This window comes from Myodes glareolus, chromosome 27 (assembly GCF_982192425.1).
Source record: "Myodes glareolus chromosome 27, mMyoGla1.1, whole genome shotgun sequence".
NCBI classification, from domain to species: Eukaryota; Metazoa; Chordata; class Mammalia; order Rodentia; family Cricetidae; genus Myodes; species Myodes glareolus.
This window is the reverse complement of record NC_142052.1, coordinates 24,034,666-24,048,589: the sequence shown is the minus strand read 5'-3', so window position 1 is coordinate 24,048,589 and position 13,924 is coordinate 24,034,666. Positions and strand designations below refer to the sequence as shown.

At 39.7% G+C, this 13,924-nt stretch overlaps 1 protein-coding gene and 1 pseudogene across 6 annotated transcripts in view; both read left to right on the top strand.

The window, feature by feature from the left end:
- The window catches only part of Dlgap1 (DLG associated protein 1), an 809,700-nt gene that overhangs the window by 322,689 nt on the left and 473,087 nt on the right, over window positions 1-13,924 (top strand). The gene's annotated exons all lie outside the window — the stretch shown is intronic.
- LOC125401691 (small nuclear ribonucleoprotein Sm D2 pseudogene) lies at window positions 2,799-3,708 on the top strand (annotated as a pseudogene).

Below are 13,924 nucleotides of genomic sequence, written 5' to 3'. Positions count from 1 at the left end.
TTCAGAAGTTTCTATCCATGATCATTGTCTCCACTGTTTTGGGACCATAATAGGTGCAACTGGAGATTTCTTGTCCCACCTAGTACCATAGTCACTTTAAAATACCACTTGGGTGCTTGATATTAATTACATACTGTTTGGCCTATTAGCTCAGGCTTATTATTAACTAGCTCTTACAACTTAAATTAACCCATTTCTATTAGTTTATATTATACCACGAGGCTCATGACTTGTTACCTCACATCTTACCTCTCCAGTGGCTGCTGGCATCTCCTTGGACTCTACCTTTTTTCTCCCTGTATCGCTTTGGCTTTTCTGCCTAACTATATTCTGCCCTGTCATAGGCCAAAGCAGCTACTTTATTAACCAATGGTAATAAAACCTATCCACAGCATACAGAAGGGCATCCCATATCAGATAGGAATCACAATGGGAGTGTATGATGCAGTCTTGCTTTTTACTTTATGATAGCCAGAAGCAAAACAGAGAAGGAAGCCAGGATCCCAATATTCCCATGAAAGCATCAGGGACTCAGTTTCATCCAGTGGGCCTCGGTCCCAGTAATGCTGCAGGCTAGAAAATGGCCTTCAGTAGAACACTTCACACTCAAACCTTAAGCTGGCTTCTGTTGCTTGGTAAGGTATCACACACCTCCAATCTCAGCACTTAGGAGGCAGATGCAGGCAGACCTCTTAGTTCAAGGCCAGTGTAGTCCACAAAATGAATTCCAGAAGAGCCAGGGCTATACAGAAAAAACCTGTCCTGAAGAAAAAAAAAAGATAATTTCTATCCCTTCCCTAGATTCTGGATATTAGGACTACAGAGGCAATATAAATTTTCAGAAATAGATTGTATGTATTTAAAGAATAATGTACTTTTTATAAGTTATGTGTTCAAAGATTGGATTTAAAAAGCTAAGTTTTAACCATAAAATTAGTGGTAAACTTGTATAACTCTAGGCAACATTGCTAAAAGCATCAAAAATACTTAATATTTTAAGGTATAGTCTAAATTTACAATTTCACTGAAACTTATCTTTCTTCCTCTGAAGTCAAAATACTATTTCATTTCACCTTGCCTTCTGTTAAGTTGTATTGGTACTCTCTAAAATTCTCAAATATGTGTGACACTGGGTTTTCCCTTGTCTGCCTCCCTGCATCATGTCAGAGCTTGAGGGAAGACCCATCACACGAGATCATGAGCTAAGACTGGACTCTCGTGGACCTTGCTTGGTCTGTGCTTTGCCTCGTCCACTTTTGGGTCATTGAAGATGGATGGTCCTACTGAGCATCTATCCACTCTTGACAGCTTGACCTTATTTTAGAACACTAACTGTATTCCTCAATAAGACACAGTCTTTATGGGTCACGTACCGTGCATGTACCAGCACATTTTACATAGGCGTATTATTTTAAAATCACAGCACTTAACCCCAGGAAGTGTGTGTGTTACACATGTGCACAAATTCCATGAGTAAATACGATCCAAGTCTCAGGCATTTCTATTGGTTTCTTTTTGTTGATGATGATGTTATTCCTTTTTAAGTTTTTTTTTTCTTTTGCTTGATTCTCTATGATTGAAGGTATTGGTAGATTGAAATGTGCTGTTTTGAAGCATGTGGACACTGTAAACTTACCCAATACTTGTCTGCCACCTTAAATACATACTGCTCCTCTTCAGACTATTTCAGTGTGTGGTGGTTCCTTTTGCAGGGAGTTAATGCAGAGGTAGGAGTATTGTCAGCCAGAGCTAAGAGAATTGGAGTGGGTCAGAGCTGTTGTGAGAGGCACAGAAGCACGCTTGATGCTCCTTTGCCTGGAGAAGAAATTAGAGAACATTGACAGAGTTGCTGAGACTAAGAGCTTGTTACTTTATCCTTATTTCCAGTGTATGTTTTAGATTGAGGGATGCAAGAGGGGGGATACAGTACCACACATGTATGCTATCTTAAAATAGGATGTTTTAGAAAATTAATGTTGTCAGAAAATATTAGTGTCTTTGAATTACTTCAAAAATGTAAAAGTATGGGGTGGAAATAATCAAAGTGCAAAAGTAAACAATACTATTTTGCTCTGAATAGAGATGGCCCCCATTGACTCATTAAAAGCTTCGCCAAGCAAGTGGCACTATTAGTAGGTGTGGCCTTCTTAAGAGTGTGTGGCCTTGTTGGAGGAAGTGTGTCACTGTGGGGGTGGGCTTTGAGGTCGCCTATGCCCAAGCTACACTCAGTGTCACAGTTCACTTCCTATCGCCTGCTTATCAAGATGAGGAACTCTCAGCTACTTCTCCAAAACCATGCCTGCCTGTGCACCACCATGTCCCACCATGACAATAATGGACTAAACCTCTGAAACTGTAAGCTAACCCCAATTAAATGTTTTACTTTATGAGAGTATCTGAGGTTATGGTGTCTTTTTACAGCAGTAGAAACCCTAATTAAGACAGCTATAGAATGAACAATGAATCAAAGCTTGAGGCTTTCAAGCAGCCCTTGAGATTCACAGATTCTTAGTGAGGCTGATCAAAGGGAAATACCCATGGCAAACAAACAGTGTTAGAAATAGGGAAAGGACAGTTACAGCCAAGGGGCTCGCTGCATAGGGATATTCTGCACACATTTGGATGAGTGTGTGCATCCATTCACTTTTAAAAATAGATACAATACCAAATTGGCTAAGGAAAATATTTTTTTTCGAGACAGGGTCTTTCCATGTAGCCCTGACTGAAAACCTCAAGGTAATAGAAATTACTAGAAATACTCTCATTGTGAAATGCTAGAAAACGTGATGCTGAACTAGATGAGAGAAAGTGGTAAGTCATGCTTCCTTGTAAATATGGACATACAATTCCTGAATAAATAATTAGTGGTTAAAATACATAACTCTGAAGAGTTGAACATGTGGAACAAGCATGCTGTATACTAACCATGTAAACCAGCTCAGTTCAAAATAGCTATTAAAGCCACTGTCGATCTGAAAACACAGGAAAATGCATGATTTTATTCAGAAAAAAAGTATCAGTAAGATATAAAGCTCATTAAAGATTTTCAAAGTCGTAACAACGGCAGAGGATGTTTCCTGCAGCCTGCTATTAAAACGGCTATTAAAACATAATCGATGTTGAGGAAATATCAATAAAAGAATGCACTTTGGTTATATGCTATGCAAGCTGTTTTCTACACTAGATATGTTCTTAAGTATGAAATGTGTTGTAATGGAGAAGAGCAAACTTTTGTTTTTTAAGATGATGGAGTCATCTATTTTAATAAATATTCGATCATGTTGCCCAGGAATAAAATCCGTAGACAAACTTAAGTGTTTTTTGCCAGAGACTGGAGCAACACAGTAGAGATGGGGGTGATCTCTGGGCAAAACCTCCACAGTGAGGCTCCTCAATAAGCCAAGAGTGAGATGATCCTACGGGAAATGCAGAATCAGGAGGGGGAAGAGGAATGCAACCCAGGTCCCTTCTCGCTGCTCATGTCGTCATCAAGAACAACCGACAGGTGCTCGTTAACTGTCCCAACTAAAAGCTACTGGGACACTACAACCTGGTGGCAGAGAATGTGAAGGGGTTGTGGACTGATGTCCCCAGGAGCAGCAAGGGTGAGTCCGAGCCTGACAAGGAGGACTGCTGCATCTCCAAGCTGTTTCTGTACAGCACTCAGTCATCGGGATGCTGCGGAACCTGCTCGCTGCAGGCAAGTAGAGGCCTCAGCCCTCTATGAGAGCCTGTTCCCTGACCTGCCAAGCCCTACCTAATGGGATTGAAATAAAACACTGTGGGTTTTGTTTGAAAAAGAAAATATTATTGCCATAGTGACTGGTATCATAAACCACCTCAAAAAAAGGTGTGCAAACACGTTTATTTCCCAAACACATCTCTTGCACTCTCAGAATTAAACAAAAGGCCTCACTTTTTGCTTTGTTTTGTTGTTTTGGCTTGGTTTTTTGAGACAAAATTTTTCTGTGTAACAGCCCTAGCTATCTGGAACTCACTCTGTAGACCAAGCTGGCCTTGAACTCTGCCTCTGCCTCCCGAATGCTGGGATTAAAGGTGTGCGCCACCATGCCTGGCCTAACACTTTTTTAAATACACCAGTTCTAAAGTTATTTTGTAAATTTAACAAAATCCGGCTCTTAAGAGTCAGAAGGAATACATATTGCCTATAATATTTTCACCTAAAAATCGCCTGCTGTGTGTGTGTGCAAGAAGAACTGTGGTTCTTAGAGGAGAAGGAAAAAATAACATGGAGATGCTTTCTACACCAGGTATCACAATATCCAGATTGCTCTCGGCGGCTCTGACGTTTCCCTTGGACCACTTCCCGCCTGCGCCCACCAAGTGTTGTAAGCTGAGGACTAAGGCAGGATCTCCTGCAGTGGCGCAGACGCTGGAGTGTGTGCACCCGGAACTCTTCCCTGTTTCTCTTAACTTCTGCAGAGGCACCAGACCACAGGCACAATGAAGGGAAGAATGGCCATGGCTGCTGTGGAGCAGGACATGTTTTTAGGGCGCTTGCCCCAAAAGGAAGCAGAGAGTAGATCTCTTGATCCCAGAGGCATGGCACCAGAACTTTAGTTTCTCAGTAATGCAGATCTCTCTCCTCCTGAGAGAAAGTGTAAGGTAGGATGGAGAGACAGCCCGGTAAATCTCACTGCGGTACCCAGTGCTAAAACAGGAGCCCAACAGTGTCGCCCGGTTCAGAGAGTTTAGATAGGAACATAGCACCCACTAGAGAATCTTAACCCATACTCCTCCTACATTAAGGACTGTGAGCCCAGGCTACCCTGACAATGCAATAAAATAGCTTAAATGGGGAGAAATATTTTCCTTTACATCCCAGGTCTGAATTTCAATCTGTATTGTTCAGTGACTTTTATCTTTATAATTATCCAGGTCCTTGCCACCAGGTCTGGGTTTTAGCTTGTGGGAGAGAGGTGGGAGCAGGGAGGAGAGGACTGCTGCCTTGAGACTCTGACTCAAGAAAACAGGCATCTGGTAGAGTTCATTGGTAAGAACGTGGTCACATCTGACTGAAAATAATCCTGGAGAGTATGACCTAGTAGGACCCCAGGTGAGGAAGGGAAAGCAGATTTAGGGAGACAACTAGCAGCCTCCACTTTTGCCCCTGGACTCGGCAGTGTGTCTAAGGATGCCTTAGGGACACCCCTGCAAACTATGTCAGGAGACCTACGTGAGAAAGCTAATGGGCACACAATACAAAAAACACAGAACACAGGAAAGCGCGAATGCCCAGATGCAGAAGAACAGAATTTATCAGGTTTACTCACGCACAGGAATGAAAACCAAAAAATCAGTAGTCACAGTTGGGAGGGATCATACAAGATGCTTCTTGGTAGCGTTAATGTTAGCCAGATGGTAGACACTTGAGTTCTTACTCTTATAGACATTGTATATTCATGTGTACTTAACATCTAACATAAAAGTGCAAGGTGAGTAAGCCTTACCTCCAATGCACTGGAACAGAAGTACTTTGGGCTTTAGACTTTGTTTGACTTCCTGAATGCTTATAAGCTGTGCAATGAGGTGTCCTATTGATGAGATGGAAGTTCTGGGGCATAGAACCATTTTATGCTCCATAGGCACGTTGTTCTCACAGCCTGAAGGCGATTTCATTTGTAATTTAATTTTGTGCACTTGCGCCTTCTCTGTGACCTGTCACATGATGTTAGGTGGAGAATTTCTATTTGTAGCACCATATCAATGCTCAACAATTTTTGGATTAAAACACGTAGGAGTTTAGATTGAGGATGGTTGACCTCTATAAAATGACAGGCGCATTCCAGTGCATGTGTTTGTAATGTAGTAATGAGGTACCCCTTTGGATGTGACTTTGACGACATCTTCACAGGATATTATGGAGTGAAGTCCTGACTTGAACGTGGGTGGCCCCATCTCATGGATGGAGGTCATGAACTGAATAAAAAAAGAAAGAAGTGAGGAGGCCTTGTGAACACAGGCATTTTCTTTTTTCTGCTTCCTGGTTTATTGAGATGCAAGAGGAGTCCCTGCTGTATGTCTCCACTTCCATGGAACCTGCTTCCATGCCTTCACCACCATGACAAATGCATCCACAAACCAGGAAACAGAATGAATCCTTCCACCACTGAATTGCTTTGCTGGGAATATGGTCAGAGCAATGAAGGAAGTCGTTAATGTGTTGCCGTTCTCCGGTGGTACTGGTACAAGTAGTAGGTACTGGTCCCAAGATGATAATGTTTCACTCAAGGAGTTCTTCAGACCAGAGTGTAACTTGACGGCTGGCTTGTTGGGGTTTCTGTCCCGCCCGACACCCCAACAAATCGGCAAACCCCAAAGAAAATCACACACAGGACTCTATAAGATTATAAACTGATTGGCCCATTAGGTCAGGCTCCTTATTAGTCCTTGTAGCTTATATTAATACATTATCATTATCTATGTTAGCCACACGGCTCAGTACCTTTCTCAGCATGGCAGCTCACATGTTGCCTCTTCAGTAATCTGGGCAGGAGTGGGGAGGAAGCTTCCTGCTTCCCAGAATACTCCCAGTCTCTTTGTTCCACCCCTACTTCCTGTCTGGCTTTCCCACCTATACTGCCTGCCTGGCCAATAAGGGAGTATTCTAGGAAGCTCCCTCTGCCAGTTCTTTCCAGACCACCGGAGAGGAAAGATGTAACTTGCCCAGCTGAGAAAGGTACAGAGCCATGTGGCTAATGTAAATAAGAATAATGGGTTAAGATAAGTCATAAGAACTAGTAAGTAGCCTGACCTAATGGGCCAATCAGTTTATAATCTTATGGAGTCTTGTGAGTGATTTTCTTTGAGATTTGCCGGATGTGGGGTACTGGGCGGGAACAGATACCCCAACAAGCCGGCCCTCATGTTACACCAGAGGAAAAGGGAGAAGAGGGGAGAGGAACAGAGAGAGGAAATGAGGAAGGAAAGAAAGGAAGAAGGAGGAAAGACGGGAGGGAGAGAGGGAGGTGGGGAGGGAGGTGAGGAAAGAATAGCTCTTATAAATTTTGATTCTTAGTGGATTATTTTCCAAGTTCTAAGTATACTGACAAATGACATTGCTAAAGTATTCTTTTGTGTTTTAAAACTGTATGCAAGTTGGCCTTTCATATCTGTGGCCTCCACATCTGTGAATTCAACAAGCCGTGGGTCTGCAGTGGGTGCATCTGTAGGGAACATGCAACGGACTTTTCCATTATCCCCTATATGTGATAATATAACAGACATCTACACTATATTTATGTTGTATTAAGTATTATAAGTAATTTAGACAAGATTAAAATACATGAGAAAATATCCCTAGCTTATATATAAATATTACAAACTTTTCTGGAAGGAATTTGAGCATCTGCAGATTTAGGGCATCTTAAGGGGCTTCTGAAACCGAAACCCCAAGGGTAGTGTATGTGCTCACAAATGAATAAGCACTCATAAATATACAATATATTTATGTATATTATATTTCTATTCATCTTTAAATATGTATCTGCATTAGGAAATAGTAGAAAAATAAACAAGGACCTAGTTAAATAGAGTAACAAGGGACAATAAAGCCAGCGCTAGAAGCAAGACATTTAGTGTTCATCTTTTAATGTGGTTTTGATTTCTATCAGCATATAAACGAACATCCTAGTTTTTAAAGTGTAGAAAATCTAAATCTAAACAATCTAAACAATCAATAAACAAAAACATATTTATATTTTATGAGAAAGAAGAACTTTCCTAGAAAAACAGTAGAAAAATCCAGAAGGCATAAAGGGGGGAAAAGTCTACACATTGATATCATCAACGTTTCAAATCTTTACCATTTACAACCCACATAAATGCAGGTGAAAAACAAATTAACAACAGACCCAGGTGCTTGTAAATCATTCAAAGACACAGAACTATCAGCACCTGTAAGGAATCCCTTTATGTAAATAAGGGAACAAATGATGTGACAACGAATTTGAGCAAAGGATATAAACAATTCCAAAATGAAGAAAGAAATGCAGTTCGCAAGGGAGACTTTCGTTGACTGTTTGTTCTATACTTTTTAATTTTGGTAACATTTGATGATAATGTCTTACTAAAATTCAGTTATCTTGAAAAGAGAGAGAGAAAGATGAGAATAGACTGGCAGAAAAGAAGCCATGATACCTGCACTTGCCTGGCTTCATCAGACCCAGCGACACCAAGTGCAGACAGGACCATCAAGCTATGGGGACTAACTCATGAAGAAACAGATGGGAAGCCATGGAGATGCTGAGATGTGCAGCTGCCCCCCTCAACTTAGTGTCTTAGCGGACTGAACCTCATAATTTGAGGTGACCCATCAACATCTGTGACCCCCCCCCAATTATCCTCATTCTTCAGATCTCTGTTCTTACTGCATTGAGACACTCTCGTTTATAAATACTTAAGAATGAATGAATAGGCTTGCTTCGATTTTTTTCCCCATGAATGCAGTCTTAAGGATTACCAAGCTCATACAGTCCTTCTGTTCCCATTTCCCCTAATGTTCTCTGAGTCTTGGGCGTAGTTGTTGCATTGAAGATGTGGTGGCTGTGGTTAGACTCTCCATGGTCTGTTGTTTCCTGCACTGTGACCAGATGTGGATTTCTGCGAGTCTGTATCCACTGTGGAAAGAAGCTCTTTGATGAAGTGAGAGCTATACTTTCCTTGGGTATGAAGACCATACTTGTCTTTGAATGTGGCAGTAGTAGGTTTGTACTACCAGGCATGAACTCCCTGGTACCAAAACATCAACTGCTTTGAGACAGTATCTTTTCTATTTGACAAAGAAGCTGTACCCATGAAATCTCAAATATAACCACCTAAATGTGATCTGCAAAATGATGACACCAGTTGACAGGCCCACACTGATGGAGGAAGTTTCATATGACCCCATATCTAGATGAAGAGCTACAGGCAATAGCGGCTGATAACAGGAGCTATTCTATCCAAAGCCGAGCAACCTGATAAGTTATGCAACTCCACGAGGTCATCCTGTAACACATACATACACCAAATAGGCTCAGTAGGTTCTGGAGGGATGTGAGTGTGTGTCTGTGTATGTATGTGTGTAGTATGTCTATGTGTGTGCATGTATATATGTATTCATGTGTATGTATTTATATATCACTATAATTTTAAAAGAAGTTATTAATTTTAGAAAAAGTGGTATGTCTTTAGAAAGACTAGAATGCTTTCTAACTGCTAGCATGGTTTCTGTGTGGGTGCACATGTATGCATGCCTGTGTGTGTTCATATATCACACAATTTTAAAAGAAGTTATTCATAAACGGAAACTGTGCTTTTGTTTTCTGGCCACCCAAACCCAAATAATCACACAAAAACTATAATAATTACAACACTGTTTGGCCAACAGCTCAGACGTTTTCCTAGCTACCTCTTACATCTTAAATTAACCCATTTCTATAATTTTATATTTTACCACGAGACTTGAGGTTTATTACCTTGCATTTTGCTTCTTGGATGGCTACATGTCGACTCCCCGACTCTGCCTTTTTCTCCCTGCATTCAGTTTAGTTTTCCCACCTTGCTATATTCTGCCTTGTCATAGGCCAAGGCAGCTTCTTTACTAACCAATGATAATACAGAGGGGAATCCCAAATCATCTCCCCTTTTCTGCCTAAATAAAAAGGAAGGTTTTAACTTAGTAATTTGACATAGTAAAATTACATATAAAAAAAAAACATGTATCAAGCAAGAATTGTGGTTACAATATTTAGTCTCTTTGTACCTGGCAATATTAAAGAAAATAGTCTATCATCTCTTTTATCTTTGTGAGTCTAAAGTTTCATATCTAATTTTTCTTTTATCATAACTAAAAAAAGCTATAATTATAACTGTCTAGTCTTCAACTCCATCAAAGACTTCAGAGGATATAATATTACCTAAGTAAACAGGAAGTGCATTGTAAACAACTTCCACATCTCTAGAATTGACATAGACATCTCGCTACCTGAACAGTCATCCAAAGTCCTTCTGTAGCATTGCAGCATCCATCTTCAGCCTAGAGGCCCATAGTATCTGGCAGATTTTCCATGTAGCAGGAAATTTGAAAGACTGTTTTGCCTTTATTGGCGGTTTGTCAGTCACATTCTTCTGTAACCTGCAGAATGTCTGACAGAATCTTTCATGAAGCAGGAACCCTGAAGGACTGTCTCACCTTCTTTTGGCAAGTTTAGCAGTCATTTTTCTGTGAGTCCTGCATACCCAATTTATACAGCATACCAGCAAGCAGTACAGACTAGAGCAGTTTCTTCCCCAAATGACTAATACACTCCATAAGGAGTCTCATTGATGCCCATTATCCTCTTGGAGTAATTAATTGTTGCTGCCAGGAACAGATGTGTCTCACTGTTGAGAAAACTCTAAGTTTTAAAACCTTTTAAATCCCATATTCTGTAGATCTTTGAACCATTAAAGATTATCTATCTAACTGAAATATATCTAGCTGTATATCTAGAAAACATAACTAACATTACTAGAAGTTCGATTATTATAGATGATTAACTATTAATCTGTATTAATTATATATCACTTTTAAAATGAGTTGCATAAGCATAATACCTTAAACAAGGGTAGAAATATATGTATATATATAGTGTAACAAAATTGACTTTAAATTTGTATCAGTAGACCAAAATCCATAACAATGTATTCATTTCTATATCTACCCCCCTTTTTTTAGATAGTGGTTGACTGTGATCATTAATCATTTATACCCAACTCCTTTAAAATGAAAATAAATATTTATAAACAATCATTTTGGGAATTTGGGCATAGTTTTCTCCAAACTGCTTTCTACTGTTTGTTGGGTAAAGTATTTTTAGGATACACAGAAATCTTTTGGGGGCTCTTGTTCCATCAAACCACATTAGCCTGGAAGGAATACACAATTTCCCATCCTCTGTGAAAACAAAAGCAGAACTTCTTTTCCAAAGTAACATATCTTTAGACTCAAATTTTGAAGTCAAGATACCTTTAAAATATGTATATTAAAACCATATGTATTTCGCCATCCCCAGGATCAAATGGTTTTCAGCAGTTAACTCATTAACAGTCAAAAAATCAAAAAAAAACACAGTAATACACATAATCTAGAATTTTATTGTATTTTCCATCTTCATGTGGATTAGTTTTTACTCTATTACTTTTTATATATTTATTTTATTATCTTTACTTCTTTTAATCTATGACTAACTGTACTCTTCTCTCTCTCCTAAGCCCATATACATTTATCCAACACTGTGACCCATTCAGTAGTCTTTTTTGTCTTACTGTGTACCTGACCAAGAGAGGTTGTTTTTTTTTTTTAATGCTAAGAAGCTTTGCCTGTTGGTCTGCCCCATCCAACATGGGGAAAGTATGTTCACCGCTTCTGTGAGCCATGCTCACCGCCCAAGCTCCAGGTACACAGCAGGTCTATGTCACCATTAAGCAACTTGGAACACTCCGCTCACAAACCCAGTTTAAGTGCTCTGTAGCGGGACCTACTGAGAGAACCAGAGCTTTTCATGCAACAAGAACCAGGACACCATCTCTTAGAGAAGCAGCGTCTCTGCTTGTGGCCAACATAGAGAGCCTATCTGAAAAAATGTGGCAACCAAGAAACTGCAGTTAACTCCACTTTTTGTGGGTCTAGAAACCCTTTTTTAAGCTTTTTTAGGATTTATGTGGTGTACATTTCCTAACATTGGGCACCATTATGTAAACGGAGACTGCTCTTTTCATTCCCCAGCTACCAAAACCCAAATAATCCCAGAACAAACTATATTAATTACAGCACTGTTTGGTCAATGGCTCAGGAGTATTCCTAGCTACCCGTTACATCTTAAATTAACCCATTTCTGTGATTTTATATTTTACCACAAGGCTCATGGTTTGTTACCTCATATCTTACTTCTTGGGCGGCTACATGACTGCTCTCTGACTCTGCCTTCTTTCTCCCTGCATTCAGTTTAGTTTTTCTACCTAGATATATTCTGTTCTGTCATAGGTCAAAGCAGCTTCTTTATTAACCAATGGTAATAAAACATATTCATAGCATACAGAGGAGACTGCCACAGCAGTTATTAATTTTAGAAGGTGTGGGGGAGGCACAAGAGGAGTTTGTAGGGAAAGGGAGGACCATAAACAATATGAATACAATACAAATATAGGAAATTCTCAAAAGCATACAGGTTTAAGTATTAATTTTAAATTTTTTAATAGTTATCAAGATCACCAGAGTTTTCAGTTGCTTATAATAGAATAATCATTTCGTAGCCTCAAGTAAACCTTATCTGTCATGAGATATTCAATGAATCTCTGGGTTTCTGAATATGGATGAGGCTACAATCTGCCTGGATATCTTCATACTATAAAGGGTACAGCATTCTAAGAAAACACTTGACTCCAGCAAGGAAATAAGTAAAAATGCTGTGTAGAATTCTACTGATAGGTTAATGTAGCTGGACAAACTGGGTATCAAAAACATCAGTTTCTTTAGGATTCAACTCTAGGTTGGCTTTACATATGTGGTCATTGGCTAGAAAAAAAACATGTGTCCTGGCAGATCATGTAGCCTCTAATTTCAAGTACTAGATTGAGTGGGGCAGCTCTGGTGTTGAAGCAATATATTGGGTAGAAATTTATTGAAGTTTTTCATTGCATGCCAGGTATTCTAAGCGCTGTCATTTCCACTGCAAACCTAGAAAATCGGCATGGATGGGGAAAGCACATGAGAGGAGCTGAAGTCATTTACAGAGCTGGCAGTTCAAACAAACGTGGCGCCAACCCCAAGATGGCTTACACCAGACTTCTCCCCTTGGTACATGCGAAAATCGCTTCCCTTCTCTGAACACCACAGACTCTCTGGTGTCATCAAACAAAGCAATGGAAAACTATAAAGGGCTGTGAGCGTCTGCTGTGGGAATTTATCTGAACTCTTTTCCAGGTGTCACAGTGCTGCTTTCTTGCCCCAACCATCCCTAACATTTCTTCATACTTCTATATTTTGGTAATTATCTCCCTTTCTTAGAATTAAAATATTGTACTTTCTTTACCCCCACCCCATTCACTGTTTGGTCTCCATGTCCCATGTGTTCTTTTCCTAACCCCTCTCCTTTCCTACTAAGCCCTTTTGCCATAACTGAATTGCAGTCCTAACTACTGCTGCCCTCACTAGGGAACAGTCATTTCCCCGTTCACCATCTCCATTTTGTCTTCGGTTTTGAAGCCTTTTCTTATTAATTACATCACTAGGTGGCATAATAAGTATTTGCTGATGGATTTGCATTATGAAGGCAGAACCTTCTGACATGTTCCCTAACTTAAATACTCTGGGATTCTTAGTGTTCCTGTTTCCTTTTGGTTTTTGATACCAGGTCTGTAATAGCCATTGCTTATATATTGAGCCTTCAAGTAATGCTAAGTGATTAATGTTGGCATCTTCCTTTGTAGAAAAATGTGTCCTTATCTTTATTGATGTTGAGTGAGTTTTGACATATTGTGAGGAAATAGACCTATCTGAATTTATTGCTGAAATATTTAAAACTTTTGCTTTATTTAAGCAAGAATAATGTCCTGTGTCATGCTTTAAAGGCATAAGCAGGAAATTGTCAACGTATTGTTATCCTTAACCAGAGCTTCTGTATCTATAACCAACTCTTGAATTCTCTACATAAAAGGTATGCTGCTATAACTTTGGGAAATAAGCATGTAAATCAGCTTAAATTCCTGCCTGTGAGAAGCCTGGCATCAGAGGAAAAGAGTGACCATATCTAATACACAAAATATTGTATGTTTACACAAAGTATCGTATGTTTTAGTGTTGTGAGATTGCAGTGCCTAGCATTGGGCAATGGTATTTGAAAGGTCGGTAGACCACATCCTAATTGTAAGGTGCAGCTAT